This window comes from Panthera uncia, chromosome D2, assembly GCF_023721935.1.
Source record: "Panthera uncia isolate 11264 chromosome D2, Puncia_PCG_1.0, whole genome shotgun sequence".
Taxonomy (NCBI): domain Eukaryota; kingdom Metazoa; phylum Chordata; class Mammalia; order Carnivora; family Felidae; genus Panthera; species Panthera uncia.
This window is the reverse complement of record NC_064818.1, coordinates 53,922,752-53,937,443: the sequence shown is the minus strand read 5'-3', so window position 1 is coordinate 53,937,443 and position 14,692 is coordinate 53,922,752. Positions and strand designations below refer to the sequence as shown.

The 14,692-nt window shown below is 44.5% G+C and overlaps 1 protein-coding gene and 1 long non-coding RNA gene across 2 annotated transcripts in view; one reads left to right on the top strand and one right to left on the bottom strand.

Moving 5' to 3' along the window:
* PIK3AP1 (phosphoinositide-3-kinase adaptor protein 1) overlaps positions 1 to 14,692 on the top strand; it is a 118,220-nt gene that overhangs the window by 39,424 nt on the left and 64,104 nt on the right. The gene's annotated exons all lie outside the window — the stretch shown is intronic.
* On the bottom strand, positions 6,159 to 13,998 carry LOC125933421 (uncharacterized). The gene is made up of 3 exons (XR_007460954.1): positions 13,911 to 13,998; positions 6,710 to 6,841; positions 6,159 to 6,233 (listed from the first exon to the last, which is right to left on the bottom strand). It is a non-coding gene; the product is annotated as an uncharacterized LOC125933421 (long non-coding RNA).

Sequence of the window (14,692 nt, the reverse complement as noted above, 5' to 3'; positions counted from 1 at the left end):
CATAGATGATCATAGATCATTTCATAGATCATTTGAAATGCCCACTGATGGAGTAGACAAGAAGTATTTGTCACTGTGAGTATTTAAATAGAGGATGACTATAATTAAAATAAAAATCCTTTATTTAAACAGTAGGGTTTTGCTCTAAATGATTCTTTAGTGTCTTTCAAATGTGGATGATCTAAGATTCAAAAATAATTCTTGTAAGATGTGAGTGACCATGAAGCTGAACCTTTTCTCAGGACATTTGCATTATCCCCAGTGTGATAACTCAGATGAAGTTTTTATTAGTAGAATGTGGAGGTGGGGGAGGTTTTTGTGCATGAGAACCTTCCAGGTGCTCCTTGCCCACTTCATATGAGTGAGCATTCTTCTCTTCCCCTACAGGGGTCTGTGTCTGCCACCCCCACTTTTGGAAAATTGCTGAACCCTGACCAAAGGGGAAATAAACCATATTGTGACTGCTGGATTTGCAAAGCACAACATACAAAGGGCCTCCAGTATGGAGAGGAAAAGTAAAAAACAGCAGGGTCTGGTGGCTTGCCAGCTGCCGGTGGGAGGGGCACAGAGGCTGAGGGGCATAGCCAAGTGGTGGACACAAGGGTGTTTGGATTACAGGGAAGCAGTTTCAATCTGTTGTAACCCCTTTTGACACCCACCTTCTGTAGTCCATATTATAAAAATAATAGTTTTATTATTTTGACATAAAAGTTGTAATAGAAGATTGACTGTGCCTTAAAAGCAACACACTTTCTCCATTTGAATTTATCCCCGTGGCAGGCCATTTGCAAACACTCCTGTCTCCCCTCTGAGGAGATGTGAATCACTTGGGTAGATTTTTCTTGATTCGTATCTCAGTGTTGATTAGGTTTCTAGTGGTTCCTATAATTAAATATAAAATAAGAGTGGAAACTGTACTTTTGCACTCATGCCTGTGATTCTGAACCAGGAAGTGTGTTCTGATCCTGCATACCTCGTACTGCACTTATCCAGACTGGGTTTGTGGGGGAGAAATATTCCCAGGGGGTCAGAGGGCCACAAGGCCGGTGGGATGTCACTCAGAGTGTCAGTTCTGGACAGGGCCCCTGAAATCAGATTGTGTTGTCCTCCTCTGTCTTAACACAGAGGAGGACAACTGGGACTGCGAATGTGACTCATTGGGGCCAGGTGGTTAATGGATCGTTGATCTGAGGCTGGAAGTGTGAGAATGCCCAGGTTTTACTTCAGGGTATCATTTTTTAAGCATTTTGATTTGCAAGGACACCAAATCTGATTGATTTTTCAGTTGATGAGAGTGATCGATGCAAAGGCAATCAAGGCAATGCAAGAGCCAAAGATGATGTGGAGAAGCTAATTACTAAGCTTGTAAGTATTTTTATGTGTAATGGGAGCAGAAGATGGTCCAGCCAGCATTTTTTTCCTGATGATGGGAATTCTCTGTCCTGGACATTGGGTATGCCTGGTGCCAGGTTGGCCCAGCACTTTTGTAGCTCTGGCTGAGGAACCAGAAGGGAGAAAGAAGCCACATTCAGAGCTGGGCTCAGTGTTCATGTTGGAGGCCATATGAGCAAGTGGCCAGCCTGTTTACTGCTGTGAGGCTTTCTTTACTTCCACTTCAGAGAGTGACCTTCCCTCCCCTCAGATGGGAAGGCCTAGTTCGTCTTGGTGGGGAAGGTTCAATGATTCCTTTATGTTGCACCCTTGACTTTCCAACCTCTGGCGGAAACAAGACAGCTGTGTTGGATTCTAGCTCCAACACAGAAACTTAACATTTCCTGAAAAAGTCTCTTTAAAACAGAAACTTATCATGCTGGAACATAACAGTTTGATCAGCTGTATCACACTGTTAATTATTAAACAAAAATCAATATCTTTTTAGCTTAACTTTGACTCTTTTCAGTTAGAAAAACTGAAGGTCATGCGGTCAAAGACAAACCCCCCCAGAAATCCTAATGTGTGGTTTTGGTGACCTTCTGGGAAATAGGAGTTGGTGAAAGACCTCTGAGGTGGTGGTGGCAGAAGTAAGAGGGTGGTTTCCTATTTGTCTGGGGGCTCCTTTCCTTGTTGGTTCTTAGTTGTTACTGCCACCAAGGCACAAGGGTCAGCAAGGTTGGGAGAGACCAAAGGACTGGGGCCACAACAGCTATATGTGCTTAGGTCATAGACAGCCCAACACGTGGACACTCTGTGACCCCAATCAGATGTAGGGGCCAGAAACCAGCAGTAGCCAGGCAATGACCACTACCAGAAAGCTGGCCAAGGTTTTAAGATAACAATTAAGATCACAGAGTCAAAGGCAAGCAAGGAGTCCCCCAAACAGGTGCTCAGAATGTATGTAGCAGTGCAGAGTCATGTTTCTCAGAGCCCGGGGTGATCCTGTTCTTGGGGAGAAGGTATGCTAGCCATACTTTCCTTTAGGGGCAGACAGCTGGCAGGGGACAGGGGATGACACTGCAGACAAACCACAGCAAGTGGAAGAGAAGAGAGGGGTGTGTGGCTATAGATGGATTCTGGCACGCTACAACCCATCTTGGCTTCCCCTCCAGGAAATAGCCAAATGGGGAAGTCCCTGTGACCTTTCATTTGTAGACAAACTGGTTTGGTTGTTTAAATTGTGATTCCGCCTACCCATGGTTCTAGACTTATGTGCCTCGTCCTTTATAGTAGGCTCACAAGATTCAAATACAAGTATGCAACAGTGGGGGCTGTTTTCATGTCCTAATTGTAAATAGAAGTACTTCATTGTTAATAGTAATAATAGGGAAATGGCAGCTGCCTCTTCTTAAGCACTTGCTATGTGTCAGGCACCATGTACGACAGTAACAATCCTGAGAGATAGGAATTCTAATTTCCATTTTGCAAATAAGGAAAATGAGGCCTTGAGAGGTCAAATAACTTGCCTAAGGTAACCAGCAGGTGAGAACTGGGATTCAGCCTGGATTGTCTGGACCCTGAATCCAATGCTCTTAAGAACTACCATATATGTGGCAGCCATGAGAACACACCTGGCAGACCTCCAGCTGAGTGCAACTGAGCAAGCGCCCCAGGGCTACATCGTGAACCCATCACGACATTTGACCAAGGCTCTGCTCCCCCACTGGCTGCTCCCAGCCAATGACTGAGCATGGCAGTCTGGCTCTTGGGAGACATGGAACTCTTCCAGTGGCCACCTTCAGCTCAAGAACTCCTTGAGAGGCTTGCAGAACTTTCCTTAGACTGCTCAGTGGTCTAGGATGCTTCCACCCGTCCCTCCTCCATCTTTATTTGGGCTCAGACCATGTGACGGTTTTCCCAGCCCTCCCCCCCCCCTCCCCGCCACCACTTTTCTGCCATGGGTACTTTCCCTGCATGTTTAATTCCATTTTAGTGTTTGTTTCTCAGAAGACCTGGACTAACACAGTGTACCATGTCGAATTTTCAGGGCAGCTTGGTTCAGCCTGCTAGCATAAACTGGGGTGGGGGTGGGGGCAGACAATTTCCTGTTTTTCCAGATTCCACACTAAAAGCCCCATGGCACAAAGCCCTGTATTGGTCCTCCCTGCTGTATTTTCCCCCTGATAGTTACTTAGGTGATCAATCTTATGTTATTCATTGATTCATCCATTCATGTAAGAAGCATTTATTGATTTTCACTATATTCTAGGCTCTGGGGATCCAAAGATGAATGTCAGGGAATCTGCCCTCAAAGGAATCACAGTCTAGTAGAAGAACAATTTGGTCAACAGATAAACAACATTAATTGCTAATGACTCTCCAGTGCTTACTCTCTGTCACGCACTCTCTAGGCGTTTTATATGAATCAAATCATATACTTATAATTACTATGTGAAGTAGGTGGTATGATTTTGTCCATTTGCACATGCGACAGCTGAGGCACAGAGAGGTAAGTGGCAGATGGGAAGTGGCAGAGTTGGGGTCTGAACGCAAGCAGAGCCCTTGCACTCACTCCTCTGCTACACCTGCCCCTGACCTTACCACCTGTTCTGAGAGTGTGACCATGCCTGGGGAGCGCAGGCCTCCCCCCGTAATAAAAAATCTCCATCGATCACCACAGTGAGAACAATCTCATGAGCAAGCTGGTGGGTGCAGGATGCCTGTTCTGTTGTGGAGATTCATGGCTTGCTGCCCGTGCCTGGGAGTAGCTGAGTCTCTGTTGTTTCCTGTCTCCTTGGCTACCTGGAGTATCCCTGGGCCACCTAACACTCACTTCCTGGGTCACATCTGATTGTCTGGCTCTGGACAGATGCAGAGGTAACACTCCTACTCATTTCTACATGGAGACTTGTTTTGTAGGAACTTTCATTCGGTAAATGAGTAGTAACAAAAATAACAAATACTTACCTTTGTCTAGGACTTTCAGTTTTCTAAGGGCTTCTGTGTTTGTCAATCCCAATAAGCCTGTGCCCAGGCCAGGCAGGTATAAATATTTTCATTTTAAAGGAGAGGGAATTGAAGCTTAGAAAAGTCATGATTACCCAGTCAATGATAGCAATGAGCAGTGGGACTTGAATCTAGGCCCCTGCAGTTTTGCTGACTACACTCTTCCAGAACCCCACCAGCAGCTGCATTTATGTTACTAGAAAATAGTATATAATATCTATAGAGCCATGCCTTTAGTAGCACAGGTTTTAATTACTAGGGTGAGGGGCAAACAGCAGCCCCTGGGCTGAGTTTCTATTTTGGCCCATTTGTTGTTGTTGTTGTTTTTTTTTAAATTTTTTAAATTTTGTTTAGAGAGAGGGAGGGAGGGAGGGAGGGGCGGAAAGAGAGGGAGAGAGAGAGAATCCCAAGCAGGCTGTGCACCTCTACTGCAGAGCCCGATGCAGGGCTTGAACTCATGAACCACGAGATCAACACCTGAGCCAAAACCAAGAGTCGGATGCTTAGCCGACTGAGCCACCCAGGCTCCCCGTGTAGTTTTTGTAAAGCTGATCGCTGAGAAGCATGCGCCCCCCTCAGCTTGACCCTACTGTGAGTTCAGATGCAGCGTTTCGGGGTGAGGAGGGAGAGAAAGTTACCCTTCCTAAAAACGGAAAGTGAAAATGACCAGTCCAGTTTCCCAGTTTTAGCTGGTTAGGACGCTGTCAGCCACAGTGGGGGCAAGTAAACCTCACCTCAGCCTTTCCTGCAAGTGTGACAGTGGAATGGTAGAAAAAAGAAAAGGAGTTTTCTTCACAATTTCCTAAGCTCATTTCTATTAGCAAAAGTTGCCTGGGGTTCCTGGCTGGCTCAGTTGGTTAAATGTCTGACTTCGGCTCAGGTCATGATCTCATGGTTCTTGAGTTCTAGCCCTGTGTCGGGCTCTGTGCTCACAGCTCAGGGCCTGGATTCTGTTTTGGATTCTGTGTTTCCCTCTCTCTCTCTGCCCCTTCCCCAGCTCACACTCTGTCTCAAAAAGAAATAAACATGAAAAAAAATTTTTTTTCCTTTGGTCTCCCAGTTCTTGGCCGGGTGAAAATAAACTGTATTTTTGTGGCCTGCGCCAGACAAAGCCCATTTGTCTGTCCTCACACCAGTAAATCTAGACATCAATGTCTGTTTAGATTAGAATTGATTTCTGAACCAGGAAACTCAGAAGAGGCTGTTTAAAGAGTAGTTATTAATGGCCTCATTACAAGCGTATGTCCTGCCATTTGAACGAAATTTACATAGAGAGAGGAAGCACATTTATAAGTATCGGAAAGAGGTGAAGAAAGAGGAAGCCTTCATGGGGGCTGTGGTACCTCCTGCTTTGTTAGCAACACTGGGGTTTCCTGAAGGATGAAACAGGGGCTTACAGGCCTCCAGCCCTGAGAGCCCTCCTGGTGGAGAGCCTTCTCCCCAGGGGTGGATTTTGGAATGCAGGTATGGATGACGCTTCTTAAGGATTTTGATAAACTTGGCCCATGAAAGCTGTGCTTGGAGCATCCCCAGAGATGCTGGATCCAGGGTAGAGGTGGGTTTCTGCAACCCTTCCCAGATTTATCTCAGAGACTGGTTGAGGGACTTCTGTCTGTGGCCAGGGAGAAGCTCACCCCGGAGGAATTATTCCTCTCCTGGGGTCATCTTTCGTGAGATCAATTGTTCCTTCAGACTGAGAACTGGTTAGGAAACGGGAACCTTGAGTTCTAAATCTGGTTCTACCATTAAACCCACTGCTGATGACCTAGGGCGAGTCATTTCATGTCCTTGTGCCCTCCGTTTTCCATCTGCAAGGTGGAGACAGTCGTGTCTGGCACAGGTAGCTGAGGACACTGAAAGGAACAAATGAGAACAAATTAAAAACTTCTGAGGCACTGGCTGGTGCGAGAACTCCAAATAACCCTTGGCTTCTTGGATGAGGGCGGAGCAGTTTGGGTCTGGTACTCAGGGAGGTTTCCTGCAGGTTGAACTTGGGAGAGGGCTGGAGAGGCCCAGCAAGGCTGGGGGGCAGGAGAGGCTGTCAAGCTCACTTTGGTTGTCATGGCAGCCTCATCTGTGGGGCTATTTTTATTCAAGCTGAAGAGCAGGTAGGGTGTGTTGGGGAGGGGAAGGAAAGAGCCGTCATCTTTCGCTTTAAAGCAAAACAAAACTAACACTTTGACCAGTTCATTTAGAGTCACTGGGTGGGGGCTGGATAGAGATCTGAGAGTCCTGAGGTCTCCTCTTCTCCCGTCCAGCACCCTTATCCTGAACTTGAAGGGGGGCCAGGGGAATTAACCTGGTGAAGGAAGGAACAAGGACTCCTTACCTATGTGAGCTGGAGAAGACTGGCGTTGATGTACAGTAGAGTCCTGATCAGAACCCTCTACCTTGCACTGCATATCCACCGGCGTGTAATGAACCTGGGCCACCTCAGGAATCTGCGGCTGGCACAGAACATCTGGATGGCAAAGCGGGTTGAATGCGACAGGTGAGCTGGCCTGTGTTGGGAAAGTCAGCAACACCGACCACCTCAGGAAGTCAGCCTGGGTTTATGGGAGGAGTGGACTCATTCTTGCTCCTCCTTTCTATTGCTTTCTCCTTGTTTCCAGGGAGGCAGAGTGGCCACCATGAGTTTATTGAAAGTCTGAGTTGGGGATATGCCTGCAGGACTCCCTGCCTTCCCTTTTTAACATCACGAGGATGAGATGATGAAGGCGACATGGCCAACGATTGATATCACTTTAATGAACTCATTCTAACTCTAAATAATCTCTAAACAATGGTCACCTCCCCCCACCCGACTTTAATGCCAGTAAGATATGTGGTGGGTAAGGCATTCCTCCGACTCCTCCTACCGCCATTCAGACTGATGACTGTATGTGACTCTGTCGGGGGGTTGGTGACCTGTAGCTTGGGTATACTTGTTACTGGGCTGGGAGCTTTTTAAGAGAAAGGGGTTCATCGGACAGGAAATTCAGTACCCACTAACCAAGGTGGGTGAACAAGTGGGGAGAAAGACCCATGGGTGATGACTAAAATGAATAAGCCCTCTTGATGTTTGCCAGGAAGCGGGGGGTTACAGAAACCCAGAACCTGAGTCCCGCCATTACAAGCCTCTCACCTCGCCCCAGAATCCACATGCTCTTGCAGGGAGCAAAGCCTCCTTTATTTGGATGCACACATTTGGAACTTGGGGACGAGGCTAGGCCTCAGGTCTCCCTCTGCGTTTTCTAAGGACATAATAACCATAACCCTAATTTTCTAAGCTCATAGCGTAGAAACAAAATACATGGTAGGAGAAATGTTTAGTCTACTTGAGAATCATTTTTGTAAGCATTTTGTGAACCATGCTTGTGGTATATTCTCAGACATCAGGTTAATTATAGCATCTCATTCGTTCGAGAAAGCGATAGAGCAGGATGTTGGCTTGGCAACAGTTTGTTAGCCTCCAGTTTGTGTTTTCTTATTTATTTGGAGGCACTGTTTGCTCCACACTGTTTGTGTGTTGGGTGGTCAGCCACTCCCCTTCTTGATTCTGACCAAGATTTACAAAAGAGCTGACATACTCTGCTTGTGTGTCTGGAATTATTTTGAAAAACAAGCAAAGTTCGTCCACTTTTAGAAAAATGAAACTATATTTTCAATCTGTATTTTACAGAATGGCCTTTTCTCCTGAGTAGTGTTGCTGACAGGTCTTTGATACACAACCAAAGTCCCTGAAATGGCATTCAGGGCCCTCTCATTCCCTTTCCCCTCTTACCCCATATAGAAGGTACCCCCACAGTGCTTCCTGTAGCTCAAACGCATCATTTGCTGTGAAGCCTTTGTGTCCTTAATCATGCCTTTACCTCTGCCAGGAAAGTCGCCCTGACTCCCCTGCCCCCATGTCCGCATTCTCTGTGTCTTTCAACTCCATACCTGTCATTTCTTTGGGGATGTCCTTTCTGCTTTGATCCTCTAGTGGCCATAAACTGTGTTTTATTGATAAATTCCTGCTTTTCCCTCATGAGGTTTATGTATTTATGTATTTATGTATGTATGTATTTATTTATTTATTTTTAAGTTATTCCTGTTCTCATTTGTCTCTGGAGGTTGAGAGCAGCTGTCCTGTGTTTTTTGCCTGTGTGATCCCCCCACTGCCAGGGAAGACAGAAATGTTCTCACCGCTGCATTTCTTGGGGGTCCTAAGATATGCTTTGAATATTTATTATTCATTGATAGGCAATGACTATATGTGGAAGGAATAAAGGAAAGAATTATGAATTATTTTATTAATTTAAATGGAAAATGTACCTTCTTCACCAAAGAGTCATCTCAGCATCCAGCTACTATTTGAATCAATTAAAGAAAGTTAATCTGCCTTCTTCATCCCTCGGGAAGGTTTTCTCAACTTCTGAAACTTCTGTTCTATTTTTCCTGCACCAGCACATTTTAAACACTTAAAATATAACTTACTTCATGTTGTTGTGGTTATGGTCTCACCACACAGGCTGCTGCTTGCTGGTAAGGGATTCCATAGTTCTGTCATGTTTTTCCCATGGAGCTTCCTCTTCCCAGTTCAGCTGTAAGCTGAAGGCCAAGACTGTGGAGGACACATTGTATAGTCCCCAATGGGACCCATGTCTAACATGTTCAGTAGGTGCTTGCTAGGTCATCTGGAAGCTCAGGCTTCGGAAAGCTTTATGTCAGGCTTTCAGGCATAGTCGTTTTATGGTTTCAACATTGTAGCTTAGGTAGGACGGGTGAAAATCATAATAGTTGAGAAATGTCATCCTGACATTAGAAAAGCCACTGGAAGTTTCTCCAGACTTCAGGCAACTCTCTATATTCCTGCCTCACCTGTGTGATGGTTAAATTTGCGTCCCTGACCCAGGATGCAAATGCAGAGAGAATATGGCCGCTTTCATTCCCGGACCCCGCTACCTGGGTTTCGTGGCTATTCATGTCTGCATCCTTCCAAGAAATCTTTGAGTTTCTTCACTCTTTTCTTTTAACAGCTGCACTGGAAATCTTGGACATAACTGACGATCCTCTCCTATTTCATTCTAGCCCAGGGACACACATTCCCCGGTGACCACAATTGGAGTCGCCCTAATGATCATTTCTGTTTCATGCCATTTGGGGCTATATTGGTAGAAAGCTTTTCATTCTCTGCTGAAATGTATCGCCTTCATTTCTTTCTTTGTTCACTTTCTTTTTCCTTCTCATCCAAAACTTGGATTCAGTATGTTCATACTTCAGGTCTTCTTCCTCTCTTCCTCCCTTTACTTTACCTTATTTTAAAAATTACTGATGAATTTAGCTTAACAAAATGGGAGCAGTACAGCATAATTCACCTTTCTTCAAACTTCAGTCACGTGAGAATTATCAACATGGCTTTTGATTTATCTTTTTCAACAGTTTTATTGAGATATAATTCATATGCCATGCAGTTCACCCATTTAAAGGGTAAAATTCAATGGGTTTTTTGGTTTGGGTATATTACATTATCAATTTTTTAAATGTGGCAAAATATGATATATATTTGCCATTTTAACCAATTTTAAATATACAATTCAGCAACGTTAATGACATTCACAATGTTCAACCGCTATCTATTTCCATTGTACTATTAACACTATTTTGTGGGTGTCTGGCCAATTCAATTGGTAGGGCATGTGACTCGATCTCAGGGTCATGAGTTCAAGCCACACACTGGGCATGGAGCCTACTTTAAAACAAAACAAAAAAAACCCCAATATTGTCTTTGAGTCATTTCATGTTTTTTAAGTAAACTTATCTTATTTAAAAAGGGTGTTCTTAGTTTAGTTTTTATTTAGAGAGAGAAAGAAAGAAAGAGAACATGAGGAGGGGAGGGGCAGAGAGAGGGAGAGAATTTCAAGCAGGCTCTGCACTGTCAGCACAGAGCCTGTTGCAGAGCTCAAACCCATGAACCTCGAGACCATGACCCCAGCCAAAACCAAGAGTCAGACCCCTAACCGACTGAGCCTCCCAGGTGCCCCTATGTAAATTTATTTTAAAAGGAAATTTTGGGGTGCCTTGGTGGCTTAGTTAAGCACCTGACTTCAGCTCAGGTCATTATGTCATTATGTGAGTTCTAGTCCCACACTGGGTGAGCCAAACTTCTTTCTCTTTCTCTCTTCCTCTCTCTCTGTGCCCTTTGTGGGATCCTCTCTCTCTCTCCCTCTCTTTCTCTGCCCTCGCTCACTTGTTCCCTCTCTCTATCGATTAAAAAAAAAAAAAATGAAGCTTTGCCACTATAATTGAAAAACCAGAATCTTTTAATGTTGAAAAAGGTAACTTTAAAAATAAAGACAATAAAAATCAAACAATGGTATTAAGTTTTACTGGATACTTGAGCCTACAGAAGTCTGTGGGGTTAAGGCCTTGTTCTCACCATTGTACTAAGGGAGAAAAAGAAAAGCATGTGAAAGAGCTATTAAAGGCATCCTCTTATCATACCAGGTCTTCTTGATATAGTGGGATTGAAAGAATTGAAAGGGGATTGCTTTCTACCATGTGGTTCAGTGTCACTGAATATTTGCTGTTCACTTTGGAATCATCTCCTGTACACCAGGTTATGTGGGTCACAGTGTGGAAAACACTGTAAAAGTGCACAAGAGCATGGATTTGGGGGTTAAATTTTCACACAGCAAGCACTTGAATGATTTGGACAACTTGCTTAAATTTCCGTGCCCTAGTTTTCACATCTGTGAAATGGGCAGAGTCATATCAATCTCTTAGTTGTGATAAAATGGAATCTTATATGTTAAGGGTCTTGCCTGGTTCCTGGCGTATAGTAAATGCTCAACGAATGTGTATTTTTTTTTAAGTTTATTCATTTTAAGAGGGAGATAGAGAAAGCACAAGTGGGGGAGGGACAGAGAGAAGGTGAGACAGAATCCCAAGCAGGCTTTGTTCACGCCATCCACGCAGAGGCTGATGTGGGGCTCAAACTCATGAACAGTGAGATCATGACCTGAGCTGAGATCAAGAGTTGGACACTTAACTGGCTGAGCCACCCAGGTGCCCCCAAATGCGATTATTTTTAAGAATGATCCTTGTTTATAGTTCTCCCAAAGTTTAGCATTACCTTACAAAGAAAAGTTAGCTTGTGTATTCTGAAGAAACTCTCCAAGATCAGCAAACATCATTCTCTGGCCCTCCTGCAGACTATCAAAATGCCGTAGTCCTGACTGAGTGCCAGACAATGTGCAGGAAAAAGACAGCAAACTTAATGGTCTGAAAACTTAATTGGGAAGTAAGAGAGTGCAGCCTTGCGTCAGAGACCCCTTGAACTTGCAGGATCCTGGCTGGTTCCATTGATGTTCAGTGTCTCTTGACTTAAACCCCATTCTCAGGATGTGCCTATTGGTCCCGGTTGCAGGTCACAGCACACCTAACCCAAGGCAGCATGGCTCAGAACAAGACAGCATCACCAGGCATTGGTGAGCAAAAGCCCACATTGTGTCTCATGAGTTGCAGCCACAACCCCACACCAGGAATAGCAGGTGACAGCTGCTTCCTGCCTTGGACCCATCCAAACACGAGGCCAGACACAGACCCCTGGGGGTGAATTCCCACTTGCTTGCTTACTTGAGTCCTTCAGGCACATGTTTCCATCTATAAAATGAGAATAGGGTCTTGATTCCTATCTCCTAGTGTTGTTGTAAGTATTAAATGAGATTAAGACTGTTAAGCAGTCACCACAGTATTCAATGAATGGTAACTTTTATTGTTATTATTAGTAGGAAGGAGTCTGTCACCAATCAATCCTCTGACCTAGTATGAGTGGCTCCACGTGGTGCAGTGGGGGTACAGGTGAATACATATATGCATTTCATTTAAAATTTATAGCTTGAAAAAATGTTTATTTATTTGGAGAGAGAGAAAGAGAATGTGTGAGCATGTGTGAGTGGGGGAGGGGCTGAGAGCAAGGGAGAGAGAGAGAATCCTAAGCAGGCTCTAGGCCCAATGAGGAGCCCAAGGCAGGGCTTGATCTCATGACTGTGAAATCATGACCTGAGCTGAAATCAAAAATGTGATGCTTAACCGACCGAGCCACCCAGGTGCCCCTAAAACTCATGGTGTTTATAGACCCAAATAATGTATAGACTCCTTCACAGAGGGAAAAAAACCCATTATTCTGATGTTGTTTAACTATGTATTAACATATTCTTTACTCTTAGGCTCAGTATTCTTACGCTTAGTATTCTTTCCCAACTCTGAAAGCAGAACATGGGCAAGATACAAATATAGGTATGAAACAAATAAAAGGCATACTGACTATATTTATTTCATCAGACGATGCTGGTTTATTGAGGAAGCATCATGAACATGGCACGAGGCTGTGGTGCTCACTGATTCCATTGAGGGGGTTGCTGCAGCTCCCCTGTGTTATTTTGGGACTTGGATCTCCCACTGCATTTCTCTATATGAAGTAGTGTACAGGGAGACCCTCTGGTGTTCATGTGGCACAAATGCCTCCTCTGCACATTGCCCTGCCCCCTCTCCTCTTTGCTCATTAGCCTCTGACATTCAGAATAGCACAATCTAGCTGCAAAATGATTGCAACCCACCCCCTCCACACACACACACAGACACCACAATCCTATGGCAGGACCCAGTTATAACATGGTCATCTAGATAACTTGGAACGTGTTTGCCTTTTACTTTAAAGACATTATCATCTAAATTTAAAGCCCAAGCACAGATTCTCATAAGGACTATAGGGGAGGACTTCTGGCAGATACCAGTTTGAGAAACATTGATTCACATCCTCCCTAGATCCCCAAAGAATTTGGAGCAGCCTCCAAAATTAAACACAATATTAAAGACAAATAGGCATGACCAAGGACCTGGGTGAGAGTGTTAACAGCAGTTAAGAACTAAAATGATGACCGAACTGTCTGGAAGTAAGGGCAAAAAGTGAAATGCACCATGTTAGCCTGTTCTTGTGGTCTAGTAAGAGAAAACAGGCAAGTTCTCTGAAGAGACAGACTTTTCCTGCCACTGAATCCTAGGAGTATTTGCCACATGGATCCTTTATAGATAAGACTTTGTGTGTGTGTGTAGGGGGGCAGATGTACAAAGGAAGTCTTTTTTTCTATGATTTCTCCAGAGTTCCTGTGGACCTCATAAAAGCTGAGAAAATATTGTTCAATTTTAAAGCAGTGAGGATACTATTGGTGTCTTAATAGTACTTTACATTGTGGGGGGGTCCTTGGGGTTTTCGGAATGCCTTCACTCAAACATTTATTATTTGAGTCTCAGGACAGCAAAGGTGGTATTATGAGGGCACCTGGGTCGCAGTTGGTTTAAGCATCCGGCTTCGGCTCAGGTGATAATCTCACAGCTCATGGATTCGAGCTCCTCATCAGGCTCTCAGATCCTGTGTCTCCCTCTCTCTGCCCCTCCCCTACTCATGCTCTGTCTCTCTCTGTCTCTCCAAAATGAATAAACGTTAGAAAAAAAGGTGGTATTATCTTCAAGGTGGGGAGGGGGTCACAAGGGATCTGCATACTTACGTGGCAAAGCTTGGTGCCATGTCACTCTGTCAGGTGGGTTTCAGGGGTGCTTATGTCTGGGTTGGCATTTCCTTCAAAGGAAACTTTGGATTTGCTGAAGTGGTTGGCCTGGCCCAGTCTGTAGTACGCTGTGGAAGAGGCAGATGTGGCTGAAGAAACGCAAGCGATAGTGTTGTCAATCAGCCGCTCCAGAATCAGCCGGCAGAATGAATGGCATCCTGCCTGACTTCCTGAAGTGAATTAGCTGCTGGGAGTGAATTCATTTCAGGTGACTAAATGAATAGACCTACTGGAAGGAATTGTTTATATGCCCCATCTGAATGCTGGGGAATATCTGCCAAGTGCCGCACTGTTAGGGTCAATCTCATTTATGCCAAGCTAGTGACACGATTAGCCAACGGAGTCAGTTACTGCTTTTCTCTGTACCCCAACCCCCATTATCCAAGTGCTTTCTCATTGTATAAAATAGGAAAACACATGGAAGGTTGGGAGGTAGGAAGGAAGGAGGAAAAGAGGGAGGGAGGGAAGAGGGGCCATACACAATCCAAGGACAGATTTTTTTCTGACCTTTTAAATGCGTTTTTCTTTATATAGTTGATATCCGACACTATAAGATATATGATTCTATATCCTGCTTTTTTGCTTAACATAATATCATAAGCTTCTACTTAAAACTTTTTTTTTTAACGTTTATTTATTTATTTATTTATTTGAGACAGAGACAGAGCATGAACGGGGGAGGGGCAGAGAGAGAGGGAGACACAGAATCGGAAGCAGGCTCC